The 17,144-nt window shown below is 42.1% G+C and overlaps 1 long non-coding RNA gene across 2 annotated transcripts in view; it reads left to right on the top strand.

The window, feature by feature from the left end:
* LOC137372599 (uncharacterized) overlaps positions 1-17,144 on the top strand; it is a 110,436-nt gene that overhangs the window by 16,041 nt on the left and 77,251 nt on the right. For both annotated transcript variants that reach the window (XR_010975456.1, XR_010975455.1), the window contains exon 2: positions 12,363-12,591. This is a non-coding gene — a long non-coding RNA (uncharacterized lncRNA). The remainder of the gene's footprint in view (positions 1-12,362; positions 12,592-17,144) is intronic.

Genomic DNA, 17,144 nt, shown 5'->3' with positions numbered 1-17,144 from the left:
ATACCGTATGGTTTATTAACCGCTCTTTCGACCTGTCCTGCCACCTTCAGTGACTTATGCACATATACACCTAGGTCCCTCTGCTCCTGCACCCCCTTTAGAATTATACCCTTTATTTTATATTGTGTCTCCATGTTCTTCCTACCAAAATGAATCATTTCACATTTCTCTGTATTGAACTTCATCTGCCACCTATCTGCCCATTCCACGAACTTGTCTATATCCTTTTGCAGTTCTACACCATCCTCTTCATAGTTCACAATGCTTCCATGATTTGTATCATCTGCAGACTTTGGAATTGTTCCCTGTACTTCAAGGCCTTGTTCATTAATATATATCAGGAAAATCAAGGGTCACAACACTGACCCCTGGGGAACTCCACTGCAAACCTTTCTCCAGCCCGAAAAACATCCCTTAACCATTACTCTTTGTTTCCTGTCACTTAGCCAATTCCATATTTTTTAGCTCCCATCCTTTTTATTTCATGTCATATGTTCATTAACTTTTTGTTTGATAATAATTGCTTATGCCTACGATCAGACTTGCATGTTGTTATTGCTTGATGTCAAAAAGGTCATGGAGTTAAGGGACAGTGGTCAGTGGGGCTGGGTTTTCTGCAGTGCCACAGTCTGTGTAGTGGGAGATTGAAAATGGGGTCTCCATCAATAACAATCTGTTTGGGGAGCAATGGTATTATTCAGATGTGTCTGTATGTTCTATAATTTCTCTCTGATGGAAGGTGAGTTACAAAGTCATCTGGCAAAAGGCTGAGAGCAACTCAAGTGAAACATTGCTGAATTAGCATGGCCCTTGCAGCCATGCAAGCCTCCAATTGCTGTGAGACCTGGGATGGTCTTCCTCCAATGCCTGGGCGCCAGGCTCCTCTGGAGCTCCCCCTTTATCGTTCTGCTCGTCCTCATCATCTCCACTGGGGAAGAGTGGCGTTCCAGCTTCTCTTCATCCAGCTCAGGTTTTTTTGTATTCTCATATTGTCAGCGCACGGCAAATGACCACCATATGAGACCCCCCCGGCTGTAGAGGCCTGCTACCTGACCCGAACCCAACGGGACCCGACAACATGTGTGGGGTTCGGGTTGGGCCGGGCCCATCTTCAGGGTCCGTCTTTCAGACTCTGGTCGGGTAGGGCTGAGTTCAGGTCGAGTCAGGTCGGGTTGGGCCGGACACACATGGTAAATGCTCTGCTGTTAAGTACTGAAATTAAAAAACTTACCTGAACTGGGAGTCTGGGATGAAACTGAGTCTGCGCAGTGAGCGAGTGATGTCACGATGACGTCATCGCACTTGTACTGCAGCTTCTTGCAGGTTCGGTGTCAGCATGGTAAGTAAGGGGATGGTCAGGTCAGGTACGAGTCGGGTCGGGCCTGGGGCTAAATCGGGGGGACTTGGGTTGGGTTCGGGTCGGGTTCCTTTTTCCCAATCTGAGCAGGCCTCTACCTGGCTGGTTCATACTTGAGGGCACCACCGGAGTGGTCAAGGTAACGGAAGCGCATCTTCAAGGTAACAATAGTCTGTTCAATGCAGGTTCATGCCAGGAAATGGTTTTGGTTGTAGTGCCTCTCTGCATCCGTGGCTGGGTTCTGAATGGGCGCAGGAGTTGTTGCATGTTCTCTTCGCCTCTATGCTACTGTGCTCAAAGCACTGACCACTCAAGATGGGATCAGCAGTGCAGTAACATGGATTCTTTATTTGAGGAATGTTCTGCATGTACACACAGGTCTTCACTGTCCTGTTACTTAAGTCTGTCCCAACCCAGAAGTCACATGCTGTGTTGCATCACAACTCTTATTCTGCTGGCATGATAACATAGCCACACCTCTTAAAAGTATGCACACAATAGGCACAACCTTTTCGGAAGTTAAAACCCTTATCTCCCAGCAGCCACCCACAGAGCCTGGATGTTGGTTTGAGAGGTATGGCACCTGGGACTCTGGAAGAATGAAGGCATCACGACACCTGCCTGGGAACCAGGCGCAGACCTGAAAGATGCATTTTCTGTGGTCATAGACTATCTGGACATTCATTGAGTGGAAGACATTTCTGTTCAGGCATCTGGCTGGCTGGCTGGTTGGTGCCTTGATAGTGTTATGGGTGCAATCGATGACCCACTGGATCTGAAGAATCCATAGATGGCACCAAACCCTAATGTCCTCTTTGCCTGCGTTGGCCCATCTGTCTCAAAATGCATGTGATGTCTCTCCCACCGCCACCACTACACCAGCCCCCAGAATAGGGCATCCATGTCCTGCCTGATAGCATGATGAGATGCCTCCAGCTGCACAGCTGATCGTTTGAAAGACCCAGATGAATAATAGTTTGAGGAATTCAGGTAGGGGACTGCCATGGGGGCCGTGAAGTCTCAGGTCATTGTGGACCAGAGTGCAAACATCCATCTACCTGGATAGACGCAGCTTCCTACAGTACTGGCACTCTGTCATTTGCAGCCGGCTGACTCTTGCGAGGTACTGCTGATGTCTTGGGTAGTGCCTTCTTCCCACTGCAGCTCCTCTGGCCTCCTCCAGACCAGGAGGATGCATCCTGCTGAAACTCCTCCTCGTTACATTGTCCAGTGTCAGAGTAGCCTGTTCCCATCACAACTCCATCAGCTACAACTTATTCATTCACCAGGCTTCCTCTAACAACCTCTGATGCCCAGTTGATGCCAGAAACCTCACGTCCCTCTCAGAAGTCCAACCACTCTGCTCACAAATGCAAGCCCCTCGGTACCAGCGATGGCAACTCTGTGCCACTGGTTGAAAAGCCAAGCATAAATCTCCATCTTAAATTTGTTGACCATTAGCACTCTATTAGCATTCGAGACTCCCCGCTGTATTCATGACAACTGCACCCTAACATATCTCAGACCCTCAGTTTTCCCCATGCCCCCCAATTGAAAATCTAAAACAGCTGCTCAAAAGCTTGTTAATGAGCTTCACAATGAGCTCAACAGTCAGTTAATTTGAGGGTTGCCTGCTCTCCTCCAGCCCTCCCTTTGAAAATCATGTTGCGTTCCAGAGATGTTGTGATCTAGTGATGCCATCGAGCATGCTATTTTCAATGCCGCCTGCACCTGTATGTGCCTCAGAGGCAATTGAAAATTCAACACCATGTATCTGGAATTAGACAAAAATCAAGAAGATTCAGTTTTATATTCCAATTTCATCTTCCTCAGCACTGAGCTTCTAGCACATAATAAATCTGTAGCAGAATACTGCTGATCATTCATAACAATTCTGAACTCCAGCTAGAGACTGGAAAGATGTATTTTACAGTTCACAATCTTGCCTGCAGTACAGCGATCCTCGTGTTACCAATTTGGAAATCTCAAGCAGGTGAAATCTTCAGGAGTCCATCCAGTATATGAAATTTACTTGAGTCAGTTTCAGTCACAAGACTATTGGTCCTTACCATGCAATATATTTCATGACAAGCAACTGTAAATAGATGCAAAACATGTGGAATCTGCCTTAGCTGTAGTGAGTTTAATTTACATTTCAGTCCTTCACTGAGAAATATTTGTGTTCTCAGCTCTCGCTGTTTTAGCCACCTTTTATAACTGAGGCATCTACACCGCCACATTTCTGTCCTCTTCCAGACTATTTTTGGTTCATAATTCTTCATTCCTTCGTTTCACCTAATCTCTACAAGGTCCAAACCAACTCACTGCTTTATGAACTGAATGCTCTGCCTGTTGCAAATTGCATGTATTCAAAAAAAATTAAGGTGGTGTCATTCAAGAGAATGGTCGTTTCAATAATTAATGGCCTGCCAATGAAAGTCTGATGTTTTCTAAACCACTTCATTCCATTATTTCAATAACCAGAGAGGGTGTTTGCCATTTTTATTGAAAAGAATTGTTCTTCAAGTCTTTTGCAGGTCAATCGAGCCTAATTGTCTGAATATTTAATTCTGTTTATGAAATTCTACTCATCAAATGTTTAAAAGAATTTATAGCAGAGAAATATCCAATACATAGATAAAAACCTGAATACAGCCAGGCCTAGCCTGAGGATTGAAAAAATAATCTTTATCTTAATTTGTAATTGTAACTCTTGGCGAGCCCCACTATCGAACATAGATGATGGGTATGTACTCATTGTGGAAATGCTGAGAACTCACCTACATCACCTGTCATGGGTTACCTTCACTACCTAATAAATTCATTGCCTCATTTCCATATGGAGCAGGATGTGTCACATGGATCGCCACTGCAGCTATCAACTTCAATCCTCTGGATGAGGATGTCTGAGCTCAGAGGTCTGTAAATACTAATATTATGTCATACATTACTGAACAAAAACAAATTTGCATTTAATGATTCCACTTTAGGATTGTTTGGATATCTGCTAATTCTAACACTGGAGGGTAGTAATCTCAGTTCTACTTTTAGTATTTATTGTGCTGAAGATTTTTAACGAGACAATAGTGAGTCCTTTCTAAGGGCAGTAACTTTTCTTGCATTTACTATTTTTAAATTTATTGGGATGATAGATCACAGATTAAGAGCTCAGTTTTACAAACAATGATGTTGTCTTAATGTCAGTTTGGGACTGTTGGTAGCATTTTTTTGTGGGTTGAATCCTCTGTATGGAGTTCAGCATATAATTCAAGCCGACACAAATTGACAGCCACATCTGCCTACATAAATGGCTGCGATTTGAAAGCAATCCATTAGTTATAAAATGTTTCAGGATGTCATGAAGCAGCAAAATCAGCCAACAATACAATTTTGTTTCTTAACACAACAGAACATGCCAAATTAATTCATTGAAAGTCTGGGAACTACTCCACCATTATAGGAACACCAACACAGAATTCCATTATTCTAGCACCAATAAAATGCCTCCATTGTATAAAACATGGAAATCTAGACCAAAGCACACCTGTTGAAGAAATTTGATTGTCGAAGAAATTCTCCGGACTCAGACCTTGAGCATTAACAAATTTTATTGCATGATATCATGGGGAGCACACCTTTCCTAATCACGGTCCGGTGCTACTCCAAAGCGCTCCAGATCTCCGCGGATTTATATAGTACAACAGATGCCGAGCTGACAGTTTCCCAATTAGTTACAAAACTACAAGATAGACACAGGACGGCCTTCGTGACTATACACCATGTAGAATCCGAGGTCAGCTTCGCATAAGGCTGTATATAACAAGCTATTATTTTCCTTAAGTTAGTGCGTACTCCAGATACCACATTCGCCCGTTGATAACGTCTGTGTGGGTTGCGGTTTTGCTTAGCAGGTTGCTGCAGACAAACGAGTCGTTAAAGCAAAGAGCTGTAGACCCCAAGGTCAGCAAAACTGCCACCACAATCCCTCGTTTTTGATCATAAGATCAAAGGAGCAGGTCCTGGGGGATTATCCGGCGGTGGAGGCTCGGAATCAGAAGGATAGTTCTCAGGGTCTAATTGGGGTACTTACTGTCTTGTCATCCTCTCCTCAAGCAGTTTCTTATTCCCCTATCTCCCTGGGAACGTTAGGCTGAGCTACCCTCGGACAAGGGGCGTGGGTTTGCCTGGTCAGTATGTTTCTCACACTAACTGTTCCTTAGGAATGTGTCATGTCTGGGTGATGAGATAAGAAGAGTGTTGCTGAAGCACAATGTCTCTCTCTGCTATTGCGCTGTACCAGCTGCAAGGCCAAGTTGCCTCTGCAGCCCTGAAGTTATGAAGTCATTTCTGATAAGCTGTCCCTCCCTGCAGCACTGAAGCTAGCTTGTTAGCAATACATGATTGATTATAATTATTTCATCTTAAATGTCCCCATAAAATTCTGTTCTCACAGTCCCCCCATTGATTCTTCAAAACACTTTTAAGAATCCTTCCCTTGATCCCACCTAGGTGCCTTTGATGGTCTCTATTTGTCTAGAAACAGCCTTCAACACCCGGAGGGGTCGCACTCAATACGTTGCCTGCTTGTGCCACAAGAGGGGCCTGCGGGAACTCTGTAAAGGCATAAGTTTTGCAGGGGCTTCAATTACTTGTTTACAACATAAAAGGTGGTACACTTGTACAATTACAATTTCATTTAAGCATCACTGTTACATAATCGATTGTGCAAACATAATACAATTCCATTCTTAGAGTACGTTGATCATTCATTAATTCATTTTAAGTATATATGAAAAGGTTATACAATTACCCTTTTATGGCATAACTAATTGTTCGTCCTTTGACAGAGCAAGTTCGAACACTAATTGCTTTTCGGGTAGCTGTCCAACCTGTGTTCATACATCCTCTTACATCGCCTAATTAATTTCGAACGTTGCCAAATTAAGTAGGTCACATATAATACCATGATACCCAATTCTAAACCAGGGGTGTATCTGCACGTCTGACCCCCAGTTCTATAAGTCCTCCTGCCATTTATCTCGTCAATCTCATCTTGTAGCATCTTCGACTGTTGTTCCAGATTGTAGTACACTACAGCAATGACTTCTAGCTGCTGTCTCTCTCTACCCAAGCCTGTGGGCAATGGCTGAATAGTATATTCATAGTCCCGCAGGTAATTTGTCAAATCCTCCTTAATACTTTCTGTCACAGTTATCGTTTCTGTCTTTTGTTTATGTATCTCTACCAACTCCATCTTCCCTACTCGGGTTGGTATTTGTGGGTTGAACCAAAATGTACTGTTGCTCACCAGCCAAGTCCGTTTATGTCCATACTGGTACTCCTTCACTGTGGTGGTTAAGCAATATCTCCCCTTTTCCATATAGGCCACATGGGTTAACCCTGACAATGCTTTCCTAGTCTCCATGTTGCAATTTACAGTGGCATTAAATCCACATTTTGATTCTGCCATTTTATTTATAGGATGAGGACATATGACCACCTGGTTTTCCAGACTACACTCAGACAATGGACAATGTTGTTCCAATTACCTCTTTTCCAATTTCCATAACATTTCCATAACATAGGGTAATATATCATAGTATTTTATGTAATCTTTTCCCCTCATCACTCCTATATTTTCTACTTTGTATATTTGCATCCCTAACTTATCTCAGAATTACAGGTATTCCCAACACTACTCCAATACTCATAGATCCTGTATTTACACACTCCTGACCTTTCCATACCTTAAGTTTTCTGAGTTGGCACCTGGTAATTTTATCATTTGTGTGACTAGCTAAGTCCTCCAACTGGGTGTCATTGATCCAAACTGGCACCTGTCCTGCATCAATTTGCCTCCAATCTGAGATATTCAATAATACCGGTACCAACTCAAGCTTTATATTATCATATACAATTTTATTAGTTTTTATTATCGCAAATCCATTTTCTGGTCCTGCAGTTAAGGCAGGTCAAGGGAGACCAGTCACTTGTGACTTCTGGGTCGTAACCTTACTCGTCGGTAATTCGGATGTGGGGGTAATCGTGGGGGTTGGTGCTTTTTGTCTGTTTAATCTCACAACCTGGAATAGGAACTGTCCTCTTTTGTTTTAGAACTTTAATATCTTGCGCTAGGGGGAGTTCGAGGATTGTCTGCACTCACTTTTGCTCTATCTCATGCTTTCCCTGTGTTACTACTATTCCCAAATAAGAAACCTTTTCCTTCATTATCTGTGCCTTTTTCAGCTTAACTTTCACTCTGACCTTCTGGAGGAAGGTGGAATATCGATCAATTATTATAAAATCCCTGGGAGAGACACGTCCAGGTGAACTGTTGTCCCTGGAACGTAAACTTAAAGAACCCAATGCTAATATCCAACACAGTAAACCACTTAGACTGTTTTGTTTTTATTTTCTAAAACTTTGATTGTCCTCTTAAATATCAGATAAATTTCCCTTTGAGTGCTTTAAATAACCACTCATATCAATTAAATTTTGTTTATTGATTCCAATTTCTTATGCCCAGACTTGGTTGTACTTTTTGTACATTAAAGACAGAAGTGCTTGCAACTATCTCTCCTTCTCAAGCACTTTGTCTCATTGATAAAGATGCTATGGCATTTGATGTCTGCAATTAAATTCTTAAATTCTCAAAGCTGCTGGATCTCTTGCTGTGCCATCAGTTCTCACATGGCCTTGGAACCTGCCGTCACCTGCTTTAAAAAAAAAACCCACAAAGAATCCATTGTGGCTCTGTCCCCGAGCCCAATGGGTTAATTTGCACACTTGTATCTGTCAATTTAGAAATTTAAAATTTAACAATGTCCAATATGTATAAATTTTACTCTCAGCAATGCAAAAAGCTGCAGCAGGGTTAAGTTCTTTGTTTGTCTCCAAGGGGGCGGAGCAAAACATTCTCAGCTGCGTCACCTTTACGTAACCTTTCTTTTCTGATCGAAAAGAACTACTGTCCATTTTAAACTTTTTTTCTATCCTTAGGATTTGAAAACAACAAAATCATTAGTAACATTATCAACTTCGAAGGAAAACATCTCCTTCAGGAAAGACAGCATTTTAGATCAAACTGCAATTGTTTTCAAATTTTTAGCATCTTTTGTAAGAGGTTTCTAATGCCAGGATTTTTTTTTATAACAAAGATGATTCCAAATTCCAATTCACTGCAATAAATATTTAAAAACCAAAACTGCCAATGTTATATGAACGAGCCTTGTGTCCGGAACTGAAGGCTCCTCCAAAACTTGACATAATAAACTTGAAAGTTCATTGTGGCCACAAATTAAATTTCCAGTTTTTCAACTTAACAGGTCAATTAACCTTAACAGTATTAATTTAATTCAGACTTATTAACTTATAATACTTATTAACTACACACAGAACAGAATAGCACGTGTTTATTTTAAAAGATAGGTAAATTACGTCATTTTTCTTGTTCTTCAGGCGCCTTTTCAAATGACTAATAAAACCAAAAACTAAAGAAAAAGTTATTTAACATTCTTATAACAAAAGATTTAACACCAGCTTTTTAAACAGACAGAATCTTTCCTATATCTCCTTTGTTTATCCATCTCTCTCTTAAACCAATATCCAATTCCTGACATTTGCTCCTGAACAGTCAATAAAACATGTCTTTAATTTAAACTCCAGAAACTAGAACAGATTTTAAACTGGAACTCCAATTAAAGCAGGAGTTGTCAACTTCAAATTGGATTTCTGCCAAACATCTTCAGACCTTCAAGGCTGAAGCTTATTTCTTAGAAAATTGTTCATTGCCTTTTCACAGTTGCAAAACCAACTTTTAAAATAATAAAACTTTAACTTAAAATATAATTCAAGTTTATATCCCATTCCTGGGTGCACAATCTTAAATCGAAATGAACACACTCAACAATCACTTTTCACACTCATTCAATTCCAAACAACTTAATAGACTGATGCTTTCAACATTAAAGCCAGACAACAAAGAGTTAACAGTCAGTTCTACAGAACACAATTTGGACAGAACACAAGCTGTACATCCCAGACATTCAATTCATTCGTGGACACTTCCAACATTCACACATTTGAATCAAAGACACAGTAACTTGTTTTTACTCTAAAACATAGTCTTTTATTTCACTCTGCCATAAACTTTGTCAATGATTTTCTTCTTTCTTCAGGCTTAGGGGGCTGATGGCCTTTCGCAATTCTTTAAATTTATCTAAACACCGGAGCATGTAAGCATTATCCCAGGAGGGGTCGCCGCACCCACTCTCAACACACGTCCTCCAGTAATCAACCTTTTCCAATTTAAAGGAGCCTCCATAAGGCCAGTTGCCGTGGGACCACTCGTATAGATCGGAGGTGAAAGGGATAACATATCTACTGTCGCCTGTCTCCTTCCAAACAATAACGGCCGGTGACCCTGGCGGAACCAGGGGGTCTCCTACCTTCGTTTTACATTGCACGTATTTACCGTGGCGCTTCTGCGTCTTCCTCGAGGGGGCAAATGGACGTGGGCCGCCTTTCTCAGTGGGACATGGTTTACTTGTCCCCGGGGGCGGCCCTTCTTTCTTACGTTTAGAACTCATCGACCCCATCTTCGGACCCTTTAATCACTTCCTCAGTTCCGAAGCGCGGATCTATGATCTGTGGAGAAATGAACAACAAACCAAACAAAGACAAACTAGCGCTGGCGCCGTTGTCAATCCCTCAAGGTCACCTTAATTGTTTTACTATTCCTGGCGTTCCGTCTTGTCACAGCGTCTTTCCCTAACTTGGGAAGAAATTTGATTGTCAAAGAAATTCTCCGGGCTCAGACCTTGAGCATTAACAAATTTTATTGCATGATATCATGGGGAGCACACCTTTCCTAATCACGGTCCGGTGCTACTCCAAAGCGCTCCAGATCTCCGCGGATTTATATAGTACAACAGATGCCGAGCTGACAGTTTCCCAATTAGTTACAAAACTACAAGATGGACACAGGACGGCCTTCGTGACTATACACCATGTAGAATCCGAGGTCAGCTTCGCATGAGGCTGTACATAATAAGCTATTATTTTCCTTAAGTTAGTGCGTACTCCAGATATCACATTTGCCCGTTGATAACGTCTGTGTGGGTTGCTGCAGACAAACGAGTCATTAAAGCAAAGAGCTGTAGACCCCAAGGTCAGCAAAACTGCTACCACAATTCCACATTCATAAATTTAATCAAGATAAGAGAGATGCATTTAGAGGGAGAGAGTGAGAAGAAGAATACAATGTTACAAATTCAAAGCAAAATCAACTTATTCACTTATTAATAATTGGTCGTATTTAAAATACTTTATTCCAATCGTAGAAAAGGTCACTCATTTGGATTTCTTGAGTGGAAAGATTGTTTCAAACCTTTTGAAAAACTTTAGTTTGGTTAGAGCTTAGGGATTCGAATTATAGCAGCCTTCGGAACACCAGCTTTGAATCTGATCAAGCGAGTGGTGATAAGAGATAGATAGATACACATAGATATGGGGAAGGAGAGTAGATGGGGATACAAGGAAAATTGAGGAGATGCCAAAGGCAACAGCAAATTAAGCCAGACATTTCAGCATGGGCTGGGGGCAGACATTACAAAATAGGGAATGTGGAATCTGGTCACACAAGAAGTTTGAAATCAGATTGTTCAGATCACCACTTGGGTGAATAACTTTTTGACTCTTACACTAAAATGGAGGGGTTGGGATGGGGGGCGGGTGGTGGTGGTGGTGCAAGAGGGTTGGGCGGGATTGAAAATCATACTGACCGCACCAGATATTCTTTGGATATGCCCACTGTCATTTTCTCGATGACGAGAAATACATTTAAAAAAAAAACTTTGTGGTGAACATTGGTACAAATCAGGAAGCTGTACAAAATGCGAGTCAGGCCACAACTGGAGTACTGTGTACAATTCTGGGCACCACACTATAGGAAGGATGTGATTGCCCTGGAGAGGGTGCAGAGGAGATTTACCAGGATGTTGCCTGGGCTGGAGCATTTCAGCTATGAAGAGAGACTGAAAAGGCTAGGGTTGTTTTCCTTAGAGCAGAGAAGGCTGAGGGGGGACATGATTGAGGTACGCAAAATTATGAGGGGCATTGATAGGTTAGATAGGAAGAAACTTTTTTCCCTTAGCCGGGGGGGTCAATAACCAGGGGGAATAGATTTAAGGGAAAGGGCAGGAGGATTAGAGGGCATTTGAGGAAAAAAGATTTCACTCATAGGGTGGTTGGAATCTGGAATGCACTGACTGAAGAGGTGGTAGAGGCAGGAACCCTCATAACATTTAAGAAGTATTTATATGAGCACTTGAAACGCCATAGCATTCCAGGCTGGTGCCAAGTGCTAGAAAATGGGATTAGAATAGTTTAGTGCTTGATGGCCGGCACAGATACGAGGGGCCAAAGGGCCTGTTTCTGTGCAGTATAACCCTGTGCCTCGAAGAAGAAAAAAAGACCTTGCAGATGATGAATGAAAATAGTTCACAATAATATTTTGTAAAGAGCATCTGGACTATTGAAGTGTGTGTGGCTTTGTTACTCTGTTCTGATCAGCTGATGGAAAAACATGGCAACGCTGCTGTTACCCAATCACTGGGCTTGATTTCCAGGATACGGCTTTCAATAATGGTCAGGTTGTCTGGTTCAGGTAGGTGATCTCTCAATGCATGAAACATGCAGATGTGAGTGGTTATGAGCAGCGAACTCAAGCTATTTACATATGACTAGCTGGTTTGGCCATGTCTGTTTCTGTATTCACATGCTTTCCAGTAAGAACTTGTTTACTGGTCAACCTTTTGTTGAACTGCCTTTCAAAAAAAACACCCAAAGTTCAGCCCTTCAGTTTTAAAAGATAGATTCCAAGTGTAAACAATAAATATGGACTCATAACAATATACAAAATAAGAGTTCAATATAAAGCTGAACATGAATTCAAATCAAGTGCAACATCAATGGCAATGATAAACTTTTTCCTAATTTCTTGCAGTTGTCCTTCGTTGAAGGCAAGTCTGATTCAGTGCATGCAGAAGAGATTAAACCACTGGAATAATAAGAGAGAAGGCAGGAAAAGTCTGCTGAAGCATTCAAAGGCCAATCGAAACACGTTTGTTGAAGTATTCATCGTCTAGCCAGTGACTGGATGGCAGACGGTTCACTTGTTACAAAGGACCATGGAAGAACCCGAGCCAATTCAATCGCAATTTGTCGACACAATCGTACGTAACAAAGGTTTATTTTCTCTTTCAACTGATTCACAAGCACACAATCTTCATCAAGTCTGTGGCTAGCCTGCAGACACTGGTGACGGTTCAATCCTCCATCCTGTATAAAGCCCAGCCTTGTTTTGAAAAGGCTGATGTGCAAAACATATCAACAGCAGACAAGCATTGCATTAGAGTTTGGGGTTCGGTTAATGCTCTCCATGTTGTCGAGTAATTTACGTAGAATTCTGCCAAGGTGATTTATTCACATATATTCCAGGGTTTTCAATACTGAATAGTCGTCACAACTGCATGAAAGGTTACTCTCCTCATAGTGTAATCTTGCTTAGTCAGTGCATTCACTGTTCCCTTTTTGGATGCTTTGGGTAGTGTCAAGCATGACTGAGTTTGCAGCTTAACCTGTTTGTCTGAGTTTTGATTTCTCAGAACAAAGCCAAAATTTGCAGGATGCCGACCATAAAACATATTGGCATTGTCCAGGATCACCAACACTGAAAAGCAGAGGAAATGTACATTGTTATTTACACATTCGTTCTGATAGTTTTAATTGGATGAAGCATATAACTGTAATCCAGATCTAGAAATATGAATGGCTAGGAGTAAGAGGACTGTAATTTGCTACAAGGTTCAGATGGTAGAACAAATCACAGGAGAAAAGTTTGTGGGTTTGCACCATTGTTGGATAGGCTGAATAGCTGAAAAAAAATGTTTTTTTCATCCATTCTCGGGATATGAGTATTGCTGGCAAGGCCAGAATTTATTCCCTGTCCCCAGTTATCCCTGAGAAGATCGGTGCTGGCCGCCTTTTTGTCACAGTTTGATAGAATTGAGTGGCTTGCTAAGCTTCTTCAGAGGGCTGTTAAGGGTTGACCCTGCATGGGCCAGGTCAGGTAAGAATGTCAGGTTTCTTTTCCTAAAGAACTTTAGTAAACCAATTGGGTTTTTACTCTGATCCAACAGCTATATGGTCACTTTTGCTGATACCAGTAGTGAAGTTTCATGCTAGGTCCCCACCTGCCAAGAATGAGGCACATTAATTTTGTCAAGAACATTGAATTTAATCTGTTAGTATGGTTGAGAAAGGACATGTTAAACTCATCAGCCGTGGCTGAAGAAGATATTTGCATATTAACAGACAGTGTTTCGAAGGACAAAGCAGCCACTCCCTGACCCATTCAACCCACAATGGACTTTTGATCACCAGCCATTGAAGGTGAGGGAGCTCACATTCCAGGTTGATTGCTAAGATGACCAAATATACAAACGGACATGGTCAAATCAGCTAGTCACATGACTAACCTGCCGGGAAACCTGAGTTTTTGAATTTAAAGTCATAGAGTCAGAGTTATACAGCACAGAAACAGGCCATTTGGCCCATCGTGTCTGCACCGGCCATCAAGCACCTATCTATTCTAATCCCATTTTCCACCACTTGGCCAGTAGCCTTGTATGCTATGGCATTTCAAGTGCTCATCTAAATACTTCTTAAATGTTGTGAGGGTTCCTGCCTCTACCACACCTCGGGCACTGTGTTCCCGATTCCAACCACCCTCTGGTTAAAAAACATTTTCCTCAAATCCCCGATAAACCTCCAGCCCCTTACCTTAAATCTATGCCCCCTGGTTACTGACCCCTCCACTAAGGGAAAAAGTTTCTTCCTATCTATCCTATCAATGCCCCTCATAATATTGTACACCTCAGTCAGGTTCCCCCCTCAGTCTTCTCTGCTGTAAGGAAAACAACCCTAGCCTATCCAGTCTCTGTTCATAGCTGAAATGCTCCAGCCCAGGCAACATCCTGGTGAATCTCCTCTGCACCCTCGCCAGTGCAATCACATCCTTCCTGCAGTGTGTTGCCCAGAACAGTACACAGTACTCCAGCTGAGGCCCAGCTAGTGTTTTATACAGCTCCATCATAACCTCTCTGCTCTTATATTCTATGCCTCAGCTAATAAAGGTAAGTATCCTGTATGCCTTCCTAACCACCTTATCTACCTGTGCTGCTGCCTTCTATGGACAACTGCACCAAGGTCCCTCTGACCCTCTGTACTTCCTAGGGTCCTACCATCCATTGCTTATTCCCTTGCCTTGTTAATCCTCCCAAAATTCCTCACACTTCTCAGGATTCAATTCCATTTGCCACTGCTCTGCCCATCTTACCAGCCCATCTATATTGTCCCGTATTCTAAGGCCTTCCTCCTCACTATTTACAACGCCACCAATTTTTGTGTCATCTGTGAACTACTGATCATACTTCCTATATTCACGTCTAAATCATTAATGTACACTACAAACAGCAAGGGTCCCAGCACTGATCCCTGTAGTACACCACTGGTCACAGGCTTCCAATCGCAAAAGCAACCCTTGACCATCACCCTCTGCCTCCTGCCACAAAGCCAATTTTGTATCTAATTTGCCAAATTGCCCTGGATCCCATGGGCTCTTACCTTCTTTACCAATCTCCCAAAAGCCTTACTGAAGTCCATGTAGACTACATCAACTGCTTTATTCTCATCTACACATCTAGTCACCTCCTCGAAAAATTCAATTAAGTTTTGTCAGACATGGTCTCCCCCTGACAAAGCCATGCTGACTATCCTTGATTAATCTCTGCCTCTCCAAGTGGAGATTAATCCTGTCCCTCAGAATATTTTCCAATAGTTTGCCTATCACTGATGTTAGAATCACTGACCTGTAATTACATGGTTTATCTCTGCTACCCTTCTTGAATAATAGTACCACATTTGCTGTACTCCAGTCCTCTGAAAATTTGAGTCAGAGCCCCTGCTGTCTCCACCATTGCCTCACTTAACAGCCTGGGATACATCTCATCTGGGCCTGGGGATTTATCACTTTTAAGCATGCTAAAACACCTAATACTTCCTCCCTTTCAATGCTAATTTGTTAAAGTATATCACAATCCCCTTCCCTGATCTCTACACCTACATCGTCCTTCTCCAAAGTGAATAGAGATGAAAGATAATCATTTAAAACCACAGCTGTGTCCTCCGGCTCCACACACAGATTGCCACTATGGTCCCTAATGGGCCCTACTCTTTCCCTGGTTACCCTCTTGCCCTTAATATACTTATAAAACGCCTCGGGATTTTCCTTTATCTTGCCCTCCAGTGTTCTATCATGTCCGCTTCTCGCTCTCCTAATTACTTTTTTAAGTACCCCTCTACACTTCCTATACTCCTCCAGGGCCTCCGCTGTTTTCAGCGCTCTGAATCTGCCATCAGCCTCCTTTTTTTTCCTTAAACAATCGTCTATATCCCTTGACATCCAGGGTTCCCTGGACTTGTTGGTCCTATCCTTTACCTTTGCGGGAACATGTTGGCCCTGATCTCTCACTATTTCCTTTTTGAATGACTCTCACTGGTCTGATTTATACAAACGGATTGGGCAGAAGGTCTGTTGCTCTTGGACTGAGAAGATCTCTCTCCTGTCTGCTCCCATCTCTTTTTCACAAGCCTCTGAATCCACTGAAGACACATGAACCCCAAGGGAGAAGAGCCTCCTCCAGCAAACAAGGTTTAAGAATACTGGGTCCCAACAAAAAGCAAGATCTACCTACAGTCAAGGATTCTGCAGTGAGCTCGAAGAACCGTAACAACAACTCATCAGATATTGCCTCAGACTTTTCCACTTCAGTTTTCTTCTCTTTTTTGTCTCTATTTGCATGTGTGTATTGCGTATGCATGCAAGCATGCAGTATATATCCGTAGGTGTCAACCGAATTAGAGTTTAAGTTTAATAAATTTCAATTTTTCTTCTTTAAACCTAAGAAAGCCTGTTTGTGTTGGTTTCTTTGTCTTATAATTGGAAAGCAGTGAACAAGGATTCACCAAGGGTGAACTAAAATCATGGTGTGTTTAAAATTAAACCCTGTTATGTTAAGACCTGGTGAAGTCTGAAAGGGAACCCTAGACCCCTTTCTCACCTGGTCACAACAGAAGACTAAATGATGGTATTGTGTAATCACTGCAAAACATTGCCAAACACCATCCTTCCTTTATTGTTGGGTCCGAATCCTGAAATTCCCAACCCAATACTGTTGGGGGAAGCACTATCATCAAAATAACAGCAGCAGCTCAAGGATAGGGCCTGTCCCCTGCATCTTCTCAGGGCAATAAGGGATGCAAAATAAATGCCAGCTTTGCCAGTGACATTTGTATCCAGAGAAAGTTTGTTTAAATTCTGACCGGAATAGCATTCCACAGGCACTGGGAGTCCTCAGCAAATGAAGGATTCTGCCTAGCGGAGTCCGGACAGTGAGAGTTGACAGGATTTTCAAGCATGAGAGAATCACAGCCATGATGTCTGATCCTGTCTTCAATTTTGTTTTGATATTCGCTTTTCATGAGAAAAGGTGGTGGTGAAGGTGTCACTGGTTAGCACACTAGGAGCTGGAGACCCTATCCAGTTTTCCTGCTTCATAGCCAAGGTGATTTCAGTAAAAGAAAACAGTGAATGCATTTTTTGAAAAATCCTATTTGAATTACAATAAAGAAACCAGAATAATGCTGATAAATTCTGAATTATTCG

Source organism: Heterodontus francisci, chromosome 8 (genome assembly GCF_036365525.1).
Source record: "Heterodontus francisci isolate sHetFra1 chromosome 8, sHetFra1.hap1, whole genome shotgun sequence".
In the NCBI taxonomy this organism is placed as follows: Eukaryota; Metazoa; Chordata; class Chondrichthyes; order Heterodontiformes; family Heterodontidae; genus Heterodontus; species Heterodontus francisci.
This window is presented reverse-complemented; position numbering and strand designations above follow the sequence as displayed.